Source organism: Taudactylus pleione, unplaced genomic scaffold (genome assembly GCF_031769625.1).
Source record: "Taudactylus pleione unplaced genomic scaffold, aTauple2 ptg000113l, whole genome shotgun sequence".
NCBI classification, from domain to species: Eukaryota; Metazoa; Chordata; class Amphibia; order Anura; family Myobatrachidae; genus Taudactylus; species Taudactylus pleione.
In genome coordinates, this window is record NW_028284515.1 from 9,483,627 (window position 1) to 9,504,243 (window position 20,617).

A 20,617-nucleotide genomic window follows, 5' to 3' on the forward strand; every position below is an offset into this window, starting at 1 on the left:
ATTCTGAGTTTCTATTCATTGTGATTAGTGATTGATTGTGAATACATGCATGCCAGTCACCCCCTGCGCATAGAGGGCCTGATTCACTACGGATCGCTATTCTGCTTATACACACGCAATGCAGTCGCTAATATCAGCGATGATATGTAAATGTTTGCATTGCGATTGCAGCCTGACATAAGGACGCCCACTTCCCCTTACTCACATCCATATAATGGCCAACATAGAGAAACAATCGGTAACATCGGACAGTTAATGAAGCCCTAACCTTACTCAGGAATTACTTCAGTGAAAGCTATGAGGCCTCAGGCGGTATCTGGTATCACAGTGGCTAATTTATACACGCCCATGCAACAGTGTTAAAATGCAGTGGCAAGCCAGCGTTCGCCAGACCACCACGTCACCACCCACAAACAGCACTTCCTTTCATTCACTCTGCCATGGGTCTGTGTATCCTCTGCGATCTCAGTCCCAATCGCAGTCCCGATCGCAGTGGCTAGTTCGCGCACACGCACTGCTAAGCATACGCAGTACGCAACAATCGACCGATTTTCGTGCGTATAAGCATCTGCGTTCCTTGCTGAATCAGGCCCAGAGACCAGAGCATTGAAAATCAAACATTTTGCTCATCTACATGGTTTAAATGACCCCTCCCAACCATCCCCGTCCCCCATCCACTCTCTGCCACATTTTAGTTTGCTGGCTGTATCGGGGCCAAATAAGTGAATCAACAAATATATTGGATTTCTTGTATAAGTGTAATATCACTTCAGTACTGTGACAAATTATTAATAAATTGTGTCCTCTCCTAGGATTCGCCCAGGTTACAAAAATGCAAGTGGCTGCGATCTCAGATGCACAGCCGCAGGCATAGGAGGCAGTGGTCAGACAGAGAAGCTGCACCTTCCATTGGATTGGTGTAAGTTTCGATGGTGCAACCGATGGTGGCAGAGAAGGACGTACCAATCGGTATTACATCATGTATGGATGCTGACAGTGGGCGTCTTCAGCCGCACAGATGTACATAAGGGAAGGGGCTTCTGGTGGCATTTGTAAAAAATCGCAGATGGGCGATCGCCAATACACGCCGCTGTGCCCAGCTCTGAATCAGACCCTTTATGTCTAATTGGTATAGAACAGTGATGGGGAACCTCCTGCTTGGGGGCCGTATAAGGCCCTCGGAATCATTTGGTTTGGCCCTCTGAACTTTTTTCTGCTAGCCTCATTTGGCTAGCAGGGTGCCTAGAATGGCACAAGGCAGCCAGAATCTATGCAGCAGTGCCACCTGGAGCATCCTTAGGATGCTTCAGATGGTCACACCGCTGCCCTTACAGCTCCCCGGACCATCCTCAGGATGCAGTGGGCATTGCTGTAATCACCAGCGATTGCGGCCCCGCCCGTGTGACGTCACGTGCAGGGGTCATGGCCTGAACCCGGCCCTCAAATAATGTTATATATATCAAAATGGCCCTCGGCAGAAAAAAGGTTCCCCGCCTCTGGTATAGAATAATGTGATTAGGTTTGTCTAGAGGAAATCGCATCCTATTGATGTGCTTGTTACACTATAACTAGGCATTTCATATTACCATCCGTTGCTGCAGCCGGATAGCAGTTTACATGTAGAGCCTGGGAGAGCAAAAATTTTCTATTTTATAATGTGCTGCAAACCCCTTTTTGTGTATATTATGTACATAGGCCCTCATTCAGAGCCGTTCGCTATTTGCGGTCGTTCGTTCAAAAACAAGGGGTGGCTATTCAAATGATCCGTTCGCAAATTGCAGTCTGTTCACATCTCTAAGTCTGAACGAGCGAGCAAAACATACGCTCGTTTATTTGATAAAAACGCCCCCTGGCCGCTCGCACCATACGTCATGTCCGCTATTTATTTGATTAATCGAGTACATCGTACAGCGTATGAACTGCTCGCTATTCTTGTGGTTGGTTTTTTCAACCGCTATTTTGCGAGCAGTTCTGAGTTTAAAAAAACCAAGTGACGTGGTCAATGACGCTGCTGGATTAATTATGCACACCCTTAAAACGCCCGTTTTGACCTTTAAGCACGCCTGCGTTCGAATTCCACTCCCCCGTTTTCAAGCACCTTCCCCTGTTACCACCCACATACGCCTCATTCTGTCACTCAAAATAGCAGGCACTCGCTATATAGCGTACAAACGATTTTCGGCCGCACTGACTGGTTCGCGCATGCGTACTAAAAACCGTACGCATGCGCAGATGTGCGAACATCGCTCGGAACGAGCGTACTGCCGCTAACGAGCGGCTCTGAATGAGGGCCATAGTTTGCTTGAAACTGTGCAGAATAAAAAGAATTGTTAGGTGACCTTAGAACAGCTCAGTGCTCATTTGTAAATGTGAATGAACAGCTCTTATCTAATAGACCTCCATCAGGGAACGGTGAAACTCTTTAAGGTAATTTACAGTATCAGCATTGCTGCGGAGCCTTACACAGAGCCTGAGCTTTTACATAAGCTTTTTACACAGAGTCTCAATAAAAGTATAACCAGCAGCTTGCTGATGCTTGGTGGGGATCCCAAGATAAATGAAAAGTAAGTGGTTTTCCTGAGTGAGATTTTATGGGGCTATACAGAGAGAGGCTTAACAAAATATGTAAGTCGTTCTGGTTGGTTGCCTAGATACAATTCTAGAAGTAATATTGATTTGTTTTTACATCTACAAACATGCACAACAGTTGTAATGAAGTAAAATGTGCTCACTGATGGGATGATATTAAAAATAGACACTAGTAAGCCACAAATTAATAATAATAATAAATAATTTATTAAGTATTCCATTTTTTTGGTCAATATTTAGTTGAACTCAGGGGTGGATTAAGGGCCCTATGGTCCTGGGGCTGAAAATGATCCAGGGCCTATTGTGAGAAGCGGAGGAGGTGTGACCAGTGGTGTGTGGGTGTGACCAGTGGTGTGTGGGTGTGGCCAGTGCCATGTGAGCTTGTAAATCATCTATACTATCAGCCCCAATATCTCCCTAAATTTGTAAGAGTATAAAAATTGCAACATTTTGTGAGGAAAACAGAAATACAATTTTAATACTTATGACCGACAGTGTGGCCAGCTGGTGGCTGGTCATCATCATACTGTCATGATGATGGGCCTATTTTTATGAGGAGGCCTGGAGCTGTAGTTCCATCCACCCCATTGTTAATCTGGACTTGGTTGAACCTATACTTACCTATTAATTTTAATATAACCTCTGGCAGATCTAATGTGGAAGTGGTCTAGATGGGAGGTGTGGTGATTCACAGCATTACACAGCAGTAAGTGGGATAGGATGGCACTTCACAACGAATGGCACCATCACGGATCTGCCCACTTCTCTATATAAGTCGTATTCGGGTTCTGAGTTGTGTAATTTCCCATAGCCTGAGTAGTTTTGGAAGAGTAGGGAATTGTGGTTAAACCATTGTTGGAAGATATTACAGCCAGTAATCTAAACACAGATGGAACTATATTTGCCTATAATTTTTAGTAACATTGCTCAAGTTAGTTTGTGTTAGTTAAGGAGCAGTGATGGATAGAATGCTTGGGGTCTTGTTACAAACTATTCAGAACGATTTACTATTCAAATGTAATAGTGCCTCTAGCTGTGTTTGGATTATTGTCCTTTTGAAAGACAACCTTCCTCCACATTTGAGCTTTTTGGCAGAGTAGCATTTTTTTCCCCCAGGGTTTGCTAGCAATGTGCACCACTTGTGTTCTCATTGATCCTGATATGTGTGACTCTGAGCACTGCACAGAGTATAAGGTCATATTACTAGCTCCAGCCTGGCTTGTTCTGATTGCTCTCTTTGGACCAGACCCTGCGTTATACTTCACTCAGACCTTCACCTGTGTCTATGACCCCGGCTTGTCTCTTTGTACTGCAGACCTAGGAAATGCTGACTACTTTTGCTCCACGCTATACTATATTCCTACCATGTCACCTCTATTGAGCAGTTAGAGGGCCACGACCCAGCAATGAAGCCCAGTTCTTGAAGAATTCGGGTCCATTAGACTCTGCTCCTCAACACTGCCAGTTTAAATCCTGGTCTGACAGTATCCAATCTGCCCAGAAACGTTATAGTCAGTCCCTGGCAATGCTTTCAGTTTGGAAAAACCAGACCTGTAATCTAAGCAATACTGCAAGTGAGCGTGTACCTGCAAGAATTGACACATTGCAGATTTACAATCAATGAACAAACGTCACCTGTAACAAAAATGGGTTTGCTATAAAAGATCTATAGTAAAAAGATAGCTATGTCTAGATAGACACCAAATGGGAGACAGTCAATAGGTAGACAGAGACAAAATGTTGACACAGAAATGGTCGATATGGATGAAGATAGACAGGTACAAAAGGTCGACTTTGAAATGGTCAACACAAAAATGGTTGCCTCATTTCATTTCTAACTCTTATATTCACCCTAACCATCCCCTTGGTGCCTAACCCTAACCCTCCCTCCTGGTGCCTAATCCTCCAGGAGTGGCATTTCTAGAGGGGGGGGTATCGAGCAGAGCAGTGGTGGGGGGGGCGCCGCGGTCCAGTACACTGGTCAGTGTAGTGCGGACCGCACTCCACAGTAACAAACTCGCCGCCGGCACTCGTACTACCCGGCAGCAGTGTGTTTGTTTTGGCAGCCAATGAGAGTCAGACAGACCCTTATTGGCTGCTGCGCTTTCCGGCTCCCGCAGTGGGTGATGGGAGAGATGTCATGGCATCTCTCTCATAGTGCAGAGCAGGCAGGGAGAACGGAGGAGCAGAAGGTGGAGGGCGCAGGAGCGGGGTATCAGGGGTCCTACTGGACCTCTAGTGTCTGCTAGGCCAGCGCAATGCACATAGCATTCCTGGAAGTGCTGTCGCTACCGGGAGAAGATGCAGGAAGCTGCATTTTCTCCCATGAAACCCCATGGCAACGAGCATGAAACCCCCTGGCAACGAGCATGAAACTCCCTGGCAATGAGCATGAAACCCCTTGACAACGAGCATGAAACCCCCTGGCAATGAGAATGAAACCTCCTGGCAACGGGCATGATACCCCCTGGCAACGAGCATGGAACCCCTGGTAATGAGCATAAAATCCCTGAAAATGAGCAGGTAATTTTAAAGTAATTAGAAGCCTTACTGTGGGGCATAAAATGGTGTCAGGCAAATATGTAAGTGGCACTTTGGTAATAGGCATTACAGTGTGTGGCATAATGTGTAATGGGCATTATGGTGTGTGGAATAATGTTAGTCACTATACCAGGGATGTCTGACTAGTGCACTGCCTTATGGAGGAGCAAAGACAAAATCCAGGTACGGGAAGGGAGGGGGCGCAAAATAACTGCCTTGCACCGGGTGACAGATATCCTAGTTTCGGCCCTGATGTGGGAGACCCCCGAGGCAGATTCTGTCATACAGGGATACACAAATGTCACTCATCAAATTGATCAGTCTAATCTAGCAAAGTAGTTTTGTCACTTCCAGTTTTAATTATGCAAACAAGCATAACATTTTCAGCAAGAAAGATGCAGAGTCGCTGGGGACCTGGCGTGCCGATAAGGGCTATTTGCGGTGACTGCAGCAACAGTGCATGAGGACATATCTGTAGGCTAAATACATCAATTCTGTGCCAGATGCATTTCAGTTGCCTCACACTGATGGCTGGGGGGTTACTGGGTGGTAACTCAGCGACAACATTGCATTTGCAGGTAAGAGAAGTGTCCTGTGGCCGTGTAGTCAGAGCAGCCTCCTATGTGTCACACATATGCAGAGTGCATTTTCAGTTGCATATCCTGCACTAAGCATGCACCATTACATGTGATGACAGCTACTGACGTGGCTGGAGGGCTGTTAGTGATTCTGTCACATACTCCAGATGCGTCCGACTATGGGCAAATATTTGCATAGAACTACCAATCGCTGAAGGTGTCTGTAATTGCTACTGAATCAGGCTCAAATTATATCAAGCCAGGCAGTACAGTCTGTCTCTTGCTGACTAAAACTAAAAAAAGTCATGACCTCAGGCTTTTAATATATGTACAGTATGAACATCTATGAAAAGTAGTTTCTATTGCCAAAATATATATGTATTTTTTTAAACCTTTTGCACAAGTTGTAATAAATGTCATCCATTGTGTTTGGACGGTTTATTTTTTTATTCCATGTAAAGTTAAAACCATTTATCAGATATTTAGGGTTGGGTATGATTTCCCGGTGGTTGGGATACCGCTGGTCAGAATACTGACAGCGGCATCCCAACAGTGAAAATCCCGACAGCGGTATGTAAGTATAGTACCACTAACTCTTACCCCTATCATAACCCTCCCTCCCTAGTGCTTAACCCTTCCCCCTTAGTGCCTATCCCTAACCCTCCCTCTAGTGCAGTGATTCCCATCTCAGTCCTCAAGGCACACTAACAGTCCTGGTTTTAGTGATATCCATGGTTGAGCACAGATGGTTAAATCAAAATAACTTAGGTACTAATAAGTCACCTGTGCTTAAGTATGGTTATCCTTAAAACCTGGACTGTTAGTGTGCCTTGACGACCGTGGTTGGGAACTCCTGCTCTAGTGCCTAACCCTAACCCTCCCCTAAACCCCCGATACTTAACTTAGGGATGCTGGCGGTTGGGATACTGGAGCCAGGATCCCGACGCTGTTGGGATTCTAGCGTCGGTTTTTAGACCATCAGCATCCCGCGCACTGGGATTCTGACTACATCCCGTTATTTAATAGTCCAGGTAACAATCAACATGATTTTTTTCACATGAAAACTGAATAGTGACTCTAGGACACTTTTAAATTCTGAATTCAAATATGTGAATTTTTCCATCAGGAATAGTGTGTTTGTGACAGTTGCTTTTCTCTTTTCAGATTTTAGTGTTCTTTATGGCCTGTCAGACACACAGATAGACAGATATGGGCATACAAACAACATGTCCCCATGTAGTCCCTCCACACTCCACCCTCTCACCTTTATGTGGAGCCTCCAGCACCTTCCTCCTCCTCCTCCTCCATGCAGCCTGACCGGCCGGTGTAGTCCCGGCCCCTGGTCAGGTCAGAGGAGCATGTATGTTGGGCGCCTCCAATCCATACATGCCGACATTCAGTTCCCTCCTTCCAGGAATGAGCTGAATGTCTGTGCACAGCAGGGGGCGTGGCCGTGCGATTACCTGGTTTTAGGGGTGGAGCCACGCGATTGCGTCATCGTGGCTCCACAGCCTCTTCACAATGCCGAAAATATTGGCATTGTGAAGTAGGGGGCAGAGCCACGATGATGCATTTCAGCGCGAATCGCGTCATCGGGCCCCCGCTGTGGGGGTTTCTTGTAGTAGTTGGGGGGGGTCAGGCAGCAGACGGGAGGCTTGCATGCCTTTCCAGGGGGTCGGGAGCTTCACCCGATATTCGGGAGGCTCCCGACCAAATCGGGAGGGTAGACAAGCCTGCTCCAATCAGGGCTCAGCACATTGTCCTGTGACCCCTGGGTGTCTCTCACCATAGAGGAGCCTATTAGCACAAGTGTTTGTTGTATTAATTATCAGAATATTTTCAATAATGCAAAGAAAGTGATTAAATCATCCAGACAATTTCTGTTATGTGTGTGGTGAAGTAACCTTCAAATCTCAGAGGCAAAATTTCACAATCTGATTTTTTACGAATATGCAGTTATCGTACCCGCCATAGTGACTTCTCTGAAGAAAAAGGTGTCGTTTTTGTAAGCATGTTTGTTCTGTTATGGAGGCTCTTGGACCACCGGCCACATGAGTGGTGATTGTTCATAGACTCATCCAAAGTTAGTTTGAAGGCTGCGCTTCTACATAACGGCAATAAATTCCCATTGATACCGATAGCGCATGCCGTTGATATGAAAGAGACATTTGAAAATATGAATTTGCTGTTACAAAAAATCCAGTATGAAAAATATTACTGGAATATCTGTGGTGATGTGAAGGTCATTGCTTTATTGCTTGGTTTGAAACTCGGGTACACTAAATTCTGCTGTTTCTTGTGTGAATGGGATAGCAGGGATAGGAAGTCTCACTACTGTACATTAGAAAACAATGGCCTAAACATGAATCTCTTATTCCTGGGCAGAAAAATGTGTTTAATACCCCTTTAGTGGATCCTGAAAAAGTGTATTTACCTCCACTGCATATTAAACTAGGACTGATGCAACAATTTGTAAAAGCAACTGATAAAAACGCTACTGCATTTATGCATTTTAATTCTAAGGGGTCTATTTACTAAGCAGTGTTAGGAGACTAAGTGAAGAGTGATAAGGTGCCAGCCAATCAGCTCCCAACTGCCATCTCACAGGTTGTGTTTGAAAAATGACAGTTGGGAGCTGATTGGCTGGCACTTTATCACTTTTCACTCTGTCTCCTAATGCTGGGTACACACTGGTCGATATATTGGCCGATCAATTGATCGGCCAATATATCGTGCCCCCGTCGGCCAGTGTGTACAGACGATATGTCTGTGAACGACGTCATGGCTGCAGACATATCTGTCCATCGGCCGATCGCCCATACACAGGGACGCCGAGAGGGGGGGGGAGCCGCGAGCGGGTACTAATTAACCGGGTCCGGCACCGCTCCCCATCCCTCTTTGGTTACAGCAGCCCAGAACACGCTGCTGTCTGCCGGTCTGCACTGAGAGACTGTCCGAGGCTGCTAAAGCAGCAGCCGGAGAGTCTCCTATGCGAAAGGGGGGGGAGCGATCACAAATGGATATTTAAATTCAGTAAAAAAAATACATTCAGGGGTATAATCAGATTCAACTTAACATTTAACTAGCATCTTCTAGAAGTTAATAGCTAGAATCTAATTGGTTGCTATGGGCAACATCACCACTTCTGAAAACTCTCACTTTAGTAAATTTGCCCCATGGGATAAAATTACTAAGAAGGGAGTTCTATTAAGAAGTGATGTTGCCTATAGCAACCAATCAGATTTCAGGTATTATCTTCCAGAAGGTGCTAGATAAATGAGAAGTAGAGAAAGAAAAACTTGTGCGCTAATCACTCAGGTGTTGTCTAATATAGAGACTTGCTGCTGACACCAGAGGGATACCTGCAAATCACCCTCAAAAAGGAACACAAAATACAAATAAGGTGTCTGCGCTAATCACTATATAAAAAACATAGGCTGTGAAAATTATAAATATATTATTATTTTATTGAACAGATGAAAAAATGAACTGCAGTTCAACGCTAAAAACATATATAAACATTACACATAGAATGAAAAAAGAAATTAAATGTTACATTAATAATCTAAACACATACTGTTTCCAATATATCATAGGAAAAAAGATAGATGTTTTAAACTCTATGTAGAGCCTGGATGGTAATCAGCATATGTTGCTACTGGCAACCAGAATGATATCAATCTGTAAAGTAGGTATAGTCACTCTGTTGAAACGTGATATAGGGTATAGTGACTCCCTAAATTAAGGAGCCATGGAGCTAACAAAATCTTGGTATGGTGAATATAATAGCGGGGGGTCTCCAGACCAAAACCCGCAGTCCAGTATCTCACCTGTCCCAGTGGACTCAAAGTTCCAAAGACTGCCTAGGAACCAACTGCTCCTGCGACTCCCAGACAAATAGAAACAAGTAGGTGTGATGTTGGTCCCTGTGACCAGCGCCGCTCCGGCGGCTAACTGCAAGTCTGTGCGTAGCTCCAATGACTCACAAGCAGGGAAGTCGTGCAGGATGGTGAGCCGTTCGCGCCTCAGCGACTCCCGATCAGGTCACAAGGGGTGAAGGCTGGACAGTCTGCCTCTGTGGGGAATCCCCCCGTCCAGCGGAGGTAACAGGTAGCAGAAATGATGGCCCGCACAAACAGGCTCAGCAATGTCCGTCAGTGTGTCCCAGCAACACTGGTGGGTAATGGTTCCACAGATGGAGTAGAGCAGTGTAGTTGGTCAAGAGTGGGAAAAGCAGTCCAGAGAACACCTTGACATGTTTCTCCCCTCTTGCAGGGACTTCATTACCTTTTGAAAAAAACCCTGCAAGAAGGGAGAAACATGTCAAGGTGTTCTCTGGACTGCTTTTCCCACTCTTGACCAACTACACTGCTCTACTCCATCTGTGGAACATTGTTTGGTGATTTGCACTACTAGCTGAGCCTGGTTGTGCCGCTATTGTATTCACCATACCAAGATTTTGTTAGCTCCACGGCTCCTTAATTTAGGGAGTCACTATACCCTATATCAGGTTTCAACAGAGTGACTATACCTACTTTACAGATTGATATCATTCTGGTTGCCAAAAGCAACATATGCTGATTACCATCCAGGCTCTACATAGAGTTTAAAACATCTATCTTTTTTCCTATGATATATTGGAAACAGTATGTGTTTAGATTATTAATGTAACATTTAATTTCTTTTTTCATTCAATGTGCAATGTTTATATATATTTTTAGCGTTGAACTGCAGTTCATTTTTTCATATGTTCAATAAAATAATAATATATTTATAATTTTCACAGCCTATGTTCTTTATATAGTGATTAGCGCAGACACCTTATTTGTATTAAATGAGAAGTAGAATCTGATTGGTTGCTATGAGCAACATCACTTCTTAATAGAACTCCCACCTTAGTAAATTTACCCCTTAGAATCAGTTTAGTTAGTTCTTATGAAAGAAGAAAAAAGTATATTTTTGTAGACCAGTGTAATTATACTTTCTAGCATGCATTGCACAAAAGAGAAGGTGGATTATTGCGTCATTTTGTCCCATTTGCAATGAATCTGTTAAGCAACCTAAAAGTCTTCATGCTGTAACCATACCAAATGCTATAAGCTGATAATGTGATACAAACCTAGCAGATAGCAGGTTTCAAAATGGGATTCTTTACTCCTTTCCTCATCCAAAAGAGCTCAGGCAGCTATCATAAAGGCAGGAGCAATATACTGTGTGATAACATATTACATTTTACTGCTGGCTTTGCAAGAAATATGATATAGTCAAAACATCAATTTAAGTTGCATGCCCTGAAGCTGAAGTTGCCTTTTGTTGGAGCTTTTAAATTGTTGTGCAGAGAACACTGTAGCGTAATTTTGGAAGCTTGGTATATACCGAAAACCGCACAATATAATCTAATAGAATAATTTATATTTATTATAAACACAAACTGAATAAGCAAAGTACACACAGAGAGCAGCAGAAATATAAAACTAAAAGGAATGGGTGAAGACACTTCTGTTTATAATTGAAAATGCCAATGGGCAACTAGAAAGCAGATTTGTATAATGTATATTAAATTGCATCTGATGCATCGATACATGGAGGCACAGTACAGTTTTCACCTTATCAGTGTCGGACGGGGCCATAAAGGGTCCACCGCGGGAATGCAGTAGTAGGGGCCCATGCTTAAGGGGTGTGGTCATCCACCAGAGGGGGTGTGGCCAGCCACCACAGTTGCTTCATTTTCCATTAGGCAAACATTGGTGCAGTTTCTATAGAAGAAAACTAAGAACTAATGTTTATCAGTGGTCCTGCTCCACAAGGTAACTGACCCTCCAATAGAGTAACAATGTTCAATTCAGTGCACAGCCTGGAAGATGACCCCTAGATGAGGAGGTGGGTCCCTCTGGTGATTTACTCTGTTAGCCAGTCCGACCTTACACTTTATGCCTCCGGTGGCGCAGAGAGTGAGAAGTGGGTACATAGGGTGAGATTTAATAAAGCTTGAAGAGAGATAAAATTGGAGATAGATAGCACCAACCAATCAGCTCCTGTCATTTTTCAAACAGTCTGTAAAGTGACAGTGAAGATGCATACATATACAACGATTTTTTGAACGATTATCGTTAACGATATCATTTATCATTCAATCATTGAAAAAATCGTTCACTTTCTGAGTGAAAACGATGAACGATTATCGTTCATGCGTGTTCACATTTGTAGTTTGTAGTTCAGTCAGACTGACCAACTCAATGATTTTCATTAAGTTAATATGCAAAAATCGTTTGTAGTCCAAAAAAATCGTTCATTACACTTTAAAAAATCTGACAGTTAATCGTTCAGAAAATCGCTCAGAAAATCGTTGGTAACAAAATCATTGTGTGTGTATGCAGCTTTAGGAGCTGATTGGTTGGTGCTATTTTTCTCCAATTTTATCTCTCTCCAAGCTTTATTAAATCTCCCCCATAGTGCTTTGGTTGGACTGTGGGCACAGACTACCAAGGAGGAGCATCCAAAATCCTACAACTGTGCGACCACACCCCCTTCAGCAAAGGGGGGGGGGCACATCAGTCTTCTCAAATGGGGTTGCCATGCGCATAAATGTGGCCTTGCCTCCTAGTACCACGGCACAATCGATCTCCTGTATGCCTCCGTTGGGGTATTAGAGTGTTAACGTGGTCTGAATATCAACATTCAAAATGTTTAGTTTGAGTCCACACTGATGTATTCGGTATGCCTAAACAACCACCAACCATGATAGACCTAAAATTAACATAGGAGGTTGACAATCAGGACTGGTGCACAATGGCAATCTGACATTGTGTAGTCATCGGGTGACTGGGCCTTACGTGAGCTGTCAAAATTGGTTATTTTGGAACAGATTCAGAAGCCAGATCTACTACCTTATGCTAATGTTAGATTCTATTCAATATGGATGATCGTGAATCCGCCTGCGGAAATCCGTGCCGCTTATTGATTGAACGTCAGTCGCTGGAACCATCATCATTAGTATCAGCATGTACACCAACCCCATGTATGGTGTAAGAGATATCAGAAATGGGCTTACCTTGCCCGTATGCGCACTTCCCATGATAAACCCACAAGTTATGTGTGATCACTTTTCCACCACCCAGTTCACGCCCTGAAACTCCCAATTTCACAGAGACAGATTCAGGAAAGTTTCTTCCGACTTCGAGAAAATGGGTTAACTCTCATCTGCACACGTGCTGTATGCAAAAACGCATAATTTGCATCTGTGTACAGCGATCCCTATGCCTCAGAATAAGCCCTTTGTCTATATTATGTTCAGGCTGTGATTTGTTTTCTAAGATGAAAGTAAAGTTAACAAAATCATCTATAGCTGTAGGCACACTCATCCATCCTGCGATGCTTATGCACGGGCATACGCATCGCGGCATAGCACAGCATTCACCTGGCTGCGACTAGTTGCAGCCAACGTTTACTCCATTGAAGCCTATGTGGTGCACATCATAGACGTGGGCATACTAGTTGCGCCATCCATGCCGCGAGGCAGCAAAGTTGGTAAGTGTGGCTTAAGTCCAGCAGCGCGATCTAGGATAACTAAACACATATCGTACAGAATATGCAGAAATCAGCAGAGAGCGTAAGCAGACGGGAGAGCACTGGAAAAGCAAGATAGGTAAAACAGAGTCCAATTACCGTAGGAACTGTATGGTGTGAAATTGTGATCCTGCTGACACCCTCAGCCAAGAGAGCGCACAGAAAGTGTCAGAGATAAGAGAGTTTATACCTACCCTGATTTTACTACATCTGAGGGGAACTGCCTCAGCAACATCTATTGGACTGGGTGAGATATATCCTATACACATATACAGTATATATATATTATATGAAGGATGTAGACAGCGCCACAGTACAACAGTCTTTATAACACAATTTAGCAGAACTCAGTCGTATTTGACACTCCGAATGGATATATTGGGTGTCAGCTCAACCCTAAGTAATATAGGTGATGGTAAGTAGCCTATATAAACAATTGACGAGACAAAAAAAATTGTTGTAGTCACCCTATTTTTTGTCTAACATATATCTACATACTGTATATATACAGTATATATTTAGAAACCTGCTCCACTACACAGGACATTATCATATAGATGCAATACCTATACAGTGGATTCCACAGGAAGCAATTCCACTTTATTTGATACATCTGTCTTTAATACAAGTGCTGCAATATTTTGTTCATTGCTAAAAAGGGACTTACACCTCAATCCCACTGCTTAACAAGATAATTGGGCCCCAACGTGCACAAGTTATCTTGGACTTTAGTAATGTGTCTGCATAGATTGATTATATTGTTTTCTTAGTAATGTAGTAGTGAGCTAAAATGTTGCTACCTTAATGTGTATATATTGTAGTGTCTTTGATTTCATTAGATTGTGTGAATAAATTAGCTGAATCCATTCTCTGTCTTCCTTAACATTATTAATTCCTAATTCAGGTAATGTGATACTGTAAACTGTTTTATTCTTTTATGCAAAGCCTTGTCTGCCTTTCTCTGTGTCCGTCTAGGGAAACCTTGCCTCTCTGTCGCGGTAGGGTACAGGGAAAAGCTGCTGCCAAAGGAAGAATACCCTACCATGCTAGCTCCAACCCCTACATACACCACATCACTTGTACACTTTACACACCAGGGTTTTACACATGAACGTTGGAATATATGCACATTACAGTGTAACAGTTTGTTTTGTGGCATTCATGTGTGTGTATACAAATCTGCTCTTAAGATGAATAGTGTGTCCAGACCCGGGCTGGATCTGGTGCAAGAAAGGGTAAAAAATCATGTGTCCCCCTCCACAGTCACCGTGTACTGTGAATGTGGGTTTTAATGCTGTGGAATGAGAGAGCAAAATGTTTGTACAAAGAACCTGCAATGATTTGTCAGGGAATAGAGATAGGTTCCACTTATGTAATGTTGATGTAATGATTCAATGATAGTGGTGCAGATGAGAACAAGGATGACATGGGGTGTTTGGTTTGGTTGTATGTGGTGGTGCCAGAGTGAACAGGGGAAGGAGTTGGCACCGGGGCACTACTGGCCGGGGCCTTCTGCAAAGCTAGCCAGGTGTTTAGAAAACTGGAAGGGAAGTATAGGAGGAAGTGAGGATGCACAGCCTCATTAAGGCTACAGGTTATTGTGCAGCCTGTAAATTAGGTTGAATTAATTGTTGAGATTTTTTTTTTCAAATTGTTATAGTTTTTTAATGCTTGTTCTTTTTATATCAATTTGTTTGTTTTTACAAAATATCTTACACATGCAGATAAGTGAACAATATATACATGCCTCCATACCCTAGGTGCATGGCCACGCCCTCTGCAACATGATCACGCCCCCTAAATGGCAGTCTTTCGGAGTCATGTCTCAATTTAGATATACCCACTGTTGGTACAGATGTGTCCACATACATCTATCCTCCGTGCACTTCAAGTTGCGTTACATATAACGTGTGAGCGCCGAGCGTCTTTTCGTGTGACTTTTTCCCTTCATATGCATCTTATTTGCACAGCGATGTGAATAGGATGCACAAGTAGCTTCTGCTGATTAAAATGATATCCAGCACTGCAGAGCAACAAAAATCACAGGGAAAATGGCGGCAAACATTTTTCCCTGTGACTCGCGCATGCACAGAAAAGAGGTCTCCGGGAATAAGTCACGGGCGCCATTTTCCCGGAGACACGCATGTGCAGCAGATTCTGGCATTAAGTCAAAATCTACCGCACTCTGGACCTGATTCAGAGGCGCTCGCTATTTGCGAGCACACGCTCTGAATCAGGGCGGGGAGGAATTTTTTTATTTTTTTTTCCTGTCCGCTCGCAAAGCTGTGGGCGTTCAGCCACTCCTCCTCCCCACCTACAAAACGTGGCGAGCTGTCGATCAACATCGACAGCCGCCCCGTTTTGTTGTGAGCCCCAGAGCGACTGATTTCTCACTCGCTATGGGGCGGTGTGCACACTGGGCCACTGCAATGCGCTTGCGAGCAGGTCTGAATCAGGCCCTCTGTATGCTGTCAGAGGGGTGGGGGCCTAAACGGAGGCTTCACATGGGCCCTCTCCATTCTTTAAACACCCCTGCTAGTTATGCCCCTGCCTACGGCCCTGCTTGAATGTTTCATACTCCCAGGTGGTACAGGTACCCCTGTACTAACATCTGTACTTAGTAAGATAGGTCATGAAATAACAAAAATAAAAAAAACACAAAATAGGGATACAGTATGTTTTGATATTTATTGGTGTTTCAGTGTTACATATAAAAAAAAACAATTATAGATTAGAAAAATAAGTCTTTTCTTTTCAATACCTTTGTCCACACTGTACTGTAAAATATCACAGCGGTGGGAATATATCAGCACTGAGATACAGTATGTGCAGACTAGTGTGTCTCATGAGTACAATTAACTATTCCCATGAGCAAATTACATTACTGATCACAGCAGATAGCAAAACAAAATAAAACCAGCTCTTCTGCAATACAGTTTTGATTAATAGCAGATGATGTTACTTGAACAAACAGTATATTTATATATCACACTCAGCTTAATAAGGAAAGTATAACTATCCTTATATACAGTAACCTTCAGTTGTGGGGTCAGACATAGTGAGTGGTTCACATCTCCACACAGTCTAAGTTATTGGGCTGCATTGTTGGGGGATAAAGAGGAAAAGTTTTTTCTATTATTATTATTATTATTATTATTATTTAAACTTCACTTAATGACTGTCGGTGAGTTTTCTGACAGTTGTCAATCCCTGTTATTTCAAAAGAAAGAAATATGTACTAAAACCACAACCAATCAGCAAAGGCCTTTTATCTGTCTAGTGCAATTTAGTTAATAACAAAATCAATCAGATTTGCACCTTTGGACAATGCTAGTAAATAGCAGTGTCACTGAGTAGCTGTAATACTACTTTTCTCTTTAAGGGACATATTTAATAATATTTTGTGGGAAATCGCCCAAAAACATCTGTGAAAGTAAGCATCCCCAGCATGCCTGAAGGCTGCTAAGTTGTGAATTTTACCAAGATCTGGAAAGATTGGCCCTGGCAACTAATACCACTTTTCCACCAAAATCCAGGATCCGACCTGGGATTTGGAACACGGTCCAAGCCGGGTCAGACCCGGGATTTATAGTTCCCACTGCGCCGCCAACCTAAGAATATCCTGGGTCTGCGCCGTTCACACTGCACATGGGTGCAGTGTCGGCGCTTGCCAGCTCTCCCCTGAACGAAAGGCCCGGAGCGGACTGGCAATTGGGAGGAGGTCCTTCCAGGGGGGTGGGGGGGGCATTCGGGAGGCTGTCTGATGTCACCGTGGAGACAGACAGGGAGAGTTTACAAGGATGGGGTAAAATCCGGAACAGTCCGGACCATATGGGGTGGCTGTGATATCTCCCTCCCCTGTGACAGGTGTCACAGACCCCTACCGATTTCACCCAATCACCATGCTGTAATCGGGTCACGGGTTACCCATTAACACTGAGCCTGGCCCGGGTTTTACCTGCGTAAAACTCTGCCCGAGACCCGGGAAGAAATGCTGGGTCAATGGACCTGGGATTTTTTCCTTGTAGTCTTTTACACTGATCAGCAACCTAAGTTGACACGGCAGTAACCCAGGTTTTTGCGGCGATGTAAAAGGGATATTAGATGGATATGGCGTTAACCTATAGTAGCCAATGAGCTATAGTACTCGCTGCATTTTTTTTCAGAGATTGGGATGGATATCCTTGCGCACAGAGAGCCTGACTCAAGAGATTAACGCAACTACAAATCGCACGCAGAGCGAGCGATTGTTTGCCATATATATGCATCGCAGTGTGCATACGCGAAGGCAGCAGTGCGATCACCGTGCGTTCACACAGACCACGGAGGCCCATTGCAGATTGATTGACAGGAAGTGACCGTTTTGTGGTGTGGCATGGGTGAAGAGCTCCCTGGCCAGTGGCAGGTCTGACCTTCCACAAGGGTAAAATAGCCGCTGATGAACTTCGATGTTACCGATGTTTACGTAGATATGCGTAGTCGCACGCAGGTGAGAAGGCAGTAGTGGGACTCTTTATGCTCGGGTGATCTTTGCTAACATTAACATATTTTTGCAAATGCATTGTGTACGGAAACGCGGTTGCGATCGCAATAGCGCCCGTCTCTGAATCAGGCCCAGAGTGAGTGCTTGTGTAACTAAGGTAAGTGCTGCTGCCACGAGTTGGGATACCAGTCCCCACTGGGTATACTAGAAAATTGGGTTCTGTAGTGCTCAGATCAATTGCTAAGTGGTATTGTTTCAACTGATTGGGTGATGTGTAAAGAAGAATGGACCCAAAATGTTGCACGATAATAGTTTATTGGTCTCAATAGATGGCAGCAGTAAACAGAATATTGGTGCTTGTACAGAGAAATGTAGCAATCATAGATGTGGGTTGGTTGGTATGAACATATATTGTAAAGTGCAAAATGACACAAGTGGGGCAATCTTGGACCTGCAGGATGCAGCAAAACAAAAGCAAAACAAATCAAAACAAGTCAATGTGGCAATGTCCAGTAACAATGTAATGTGTGGCAAGTGTTTGCCGTAAAGTGGAAGGTGGTAGTGGGTATTATCAGTACCCGGGATGGTCTATTCCGGTATTCAGAGAGTCCAATACGTGGTTACAAGGAGCCTAATTTCCACCTAGTGTTGTGGACTTTTCAGAGCTAGGGGGTGGCGTCCCACTTACCTGCCTGGTTGTCCTGGTTATGCGTGGTTGGTGCCTGGTTACTCGTGGATGTGTAGCAGAGAGCCGTGGGCACGGGTGGCCTGGTGTGGTTAACCGTGTGACGTCGATTTCGCACAATGGTGACCTTCAGGAGATGCTTCCTCAGGAAGTTCAAATGTAGACTGACCGTGGTGTATCCACCCTTCTTGCCCGTTACATCCAGGTACGTTGCTGGCATGGTGTGATGAGGCACTATTCCCCAATCCTGGGGTTTTGTGGGTTGATTTTTGCTGGGCGTTGGTATAGGTGGTGCTCTGCGTTGATATCGGCTCAGACCGGTATTTAGCATGGCCTGCTGTAGGTACTGGTGTTCACGCTAGCTGTGGTATAGTGTAGTGCTTGGTATGGAAGATGTAGATGCAACTCCAATGCATTTCTGCCCAGCGCGGGCCTTCCTCAGGGAGTATGAGTGGTGCGGGCCGACCAAGAAAGGGGGTTAAGAAGCCATCTTGGATCCGATGTCAGAGTTTGATTGGCTGTCAGTTTCAGGTGTCTGATTAGTTAGTGATCTTGTCACTCAGGGAGTGCTTCTCTGATTGGGTGGTGGTTGTGGCTAGGTTATGGTTGGTTGTGTTGAGGCAATCATGTGATCTTGTAGATTGTAAACAGAAAAAGAAAAAAAAAAGAGGGGTTGAGAAGCCATCTTGGATCCAGCCAAGAAAGGGTTAAGAAGCCATCTTGGATCCAGTGTCAGCGTTTGATTGGCTGTCAGTTTCAGGTATCTGATTAGTTGGTGATCTTGTCACTCAGGGAGTGCTTCTCTGATTGGGTTCAGGGAGTGCTTCTCTGATTGGGTGGCAGTAGTGGGTAGGTAATGGTTGGCTGTGGTGAGGCGATCAAGTGATCATGCAGATTGTAAACAGAAGGAAATAAAAAAAAAACAAAGAGGCAGGGGTGAAGAAGCCATCTTGTATCCAGCGAAGAAGGGGTTAAGGAGCCAGCCATCTTGGATCCTGTGTCAGCGTGAGGTGATCATGCAGATTGTAAACAAGAGAAATTTTTTTTAAATAAAACAAAAATAATAAATAAAAATAAAAGCGGAGGGCTGTGAAGTAATAAGATGCATTGTTGGAACGTATTATATAAAATGTATGCACAAATAGCTGTGCGGGGGTATAGTTGATAAATGACTGGTTAGAAAGGAGACAGAATGTAATGTTGTACCGTATTGTGTGCATTGTACATATGTTGATTATAGGAGGTGGTTGTGCTGTGATGGGATAGGGTGGGGGAGTGTCTATGTAGTGTGATGTGTAGGTACATTACAGATATTGGTGATGTTGGGTGTTGTGTTAGGGTAGTATGTACTTACATGGGTTAATCTATATATGGGTGGATGCGCTCGTAATAGGTACCAGTAGGTAGTGTGTTAAGGGGAAGGAATGTCCTGGCACTTAAGTGTTCATGTTGGTCCTTGGTTAATGCTTTAGGATACAAATCATCGGATGCACGGATCCCTGTATGATAATGTTATTACTGGATGAACTTGTGGTTTTAACCGCATATGATAGATCGGATCTCATTATCATATTAAGTCCTTTGGGTGCGAAGGTGTACATAGTGTAAATTATTTTTTTTTAATGAACTTTCACATGCGCAGCTGGACGGCTCCACATGCGTGTTGGGTTCGCCTGTCCGCACCCAGAAGTAAAGTGATAGTGTATGCTTTCACTGTGCTTCTAACTCTTATCAGAACCAGAGCCAGTGTCCCAGTCAAGAGATATTTGTTAAATTCAAGTGAAAATTAATTTTCACTATGCAAATTTTATTAATATTATCCCATCACAACCATACTAAAAATACTGATTGTGATAAATATGTTCCTAAGAGGAGTGTGTGGGTTTTTATTTCTGTATATTTCAAGTTGTTTCAGTGTTCAAAAATATTATCTGAATAGAACCTATTACTGTTTATAATAGTACCTTTAAAATTAACATATTTCTGCCCTATTTTTAAATCGTCACTTACCTACTTACCTCATATTGTGGCTGTTCAGCATTTGCCTCATATTGTGGCTGTTCAGCATTTGCCTCATATTGTGGCTGTTCAGCACTTGCCTCATATTGTGGCTGTTCAGCATTTGCCTCATATTGTGGCTATTCAGCACTTGCCTAATATTGTGGCTATTCAGCA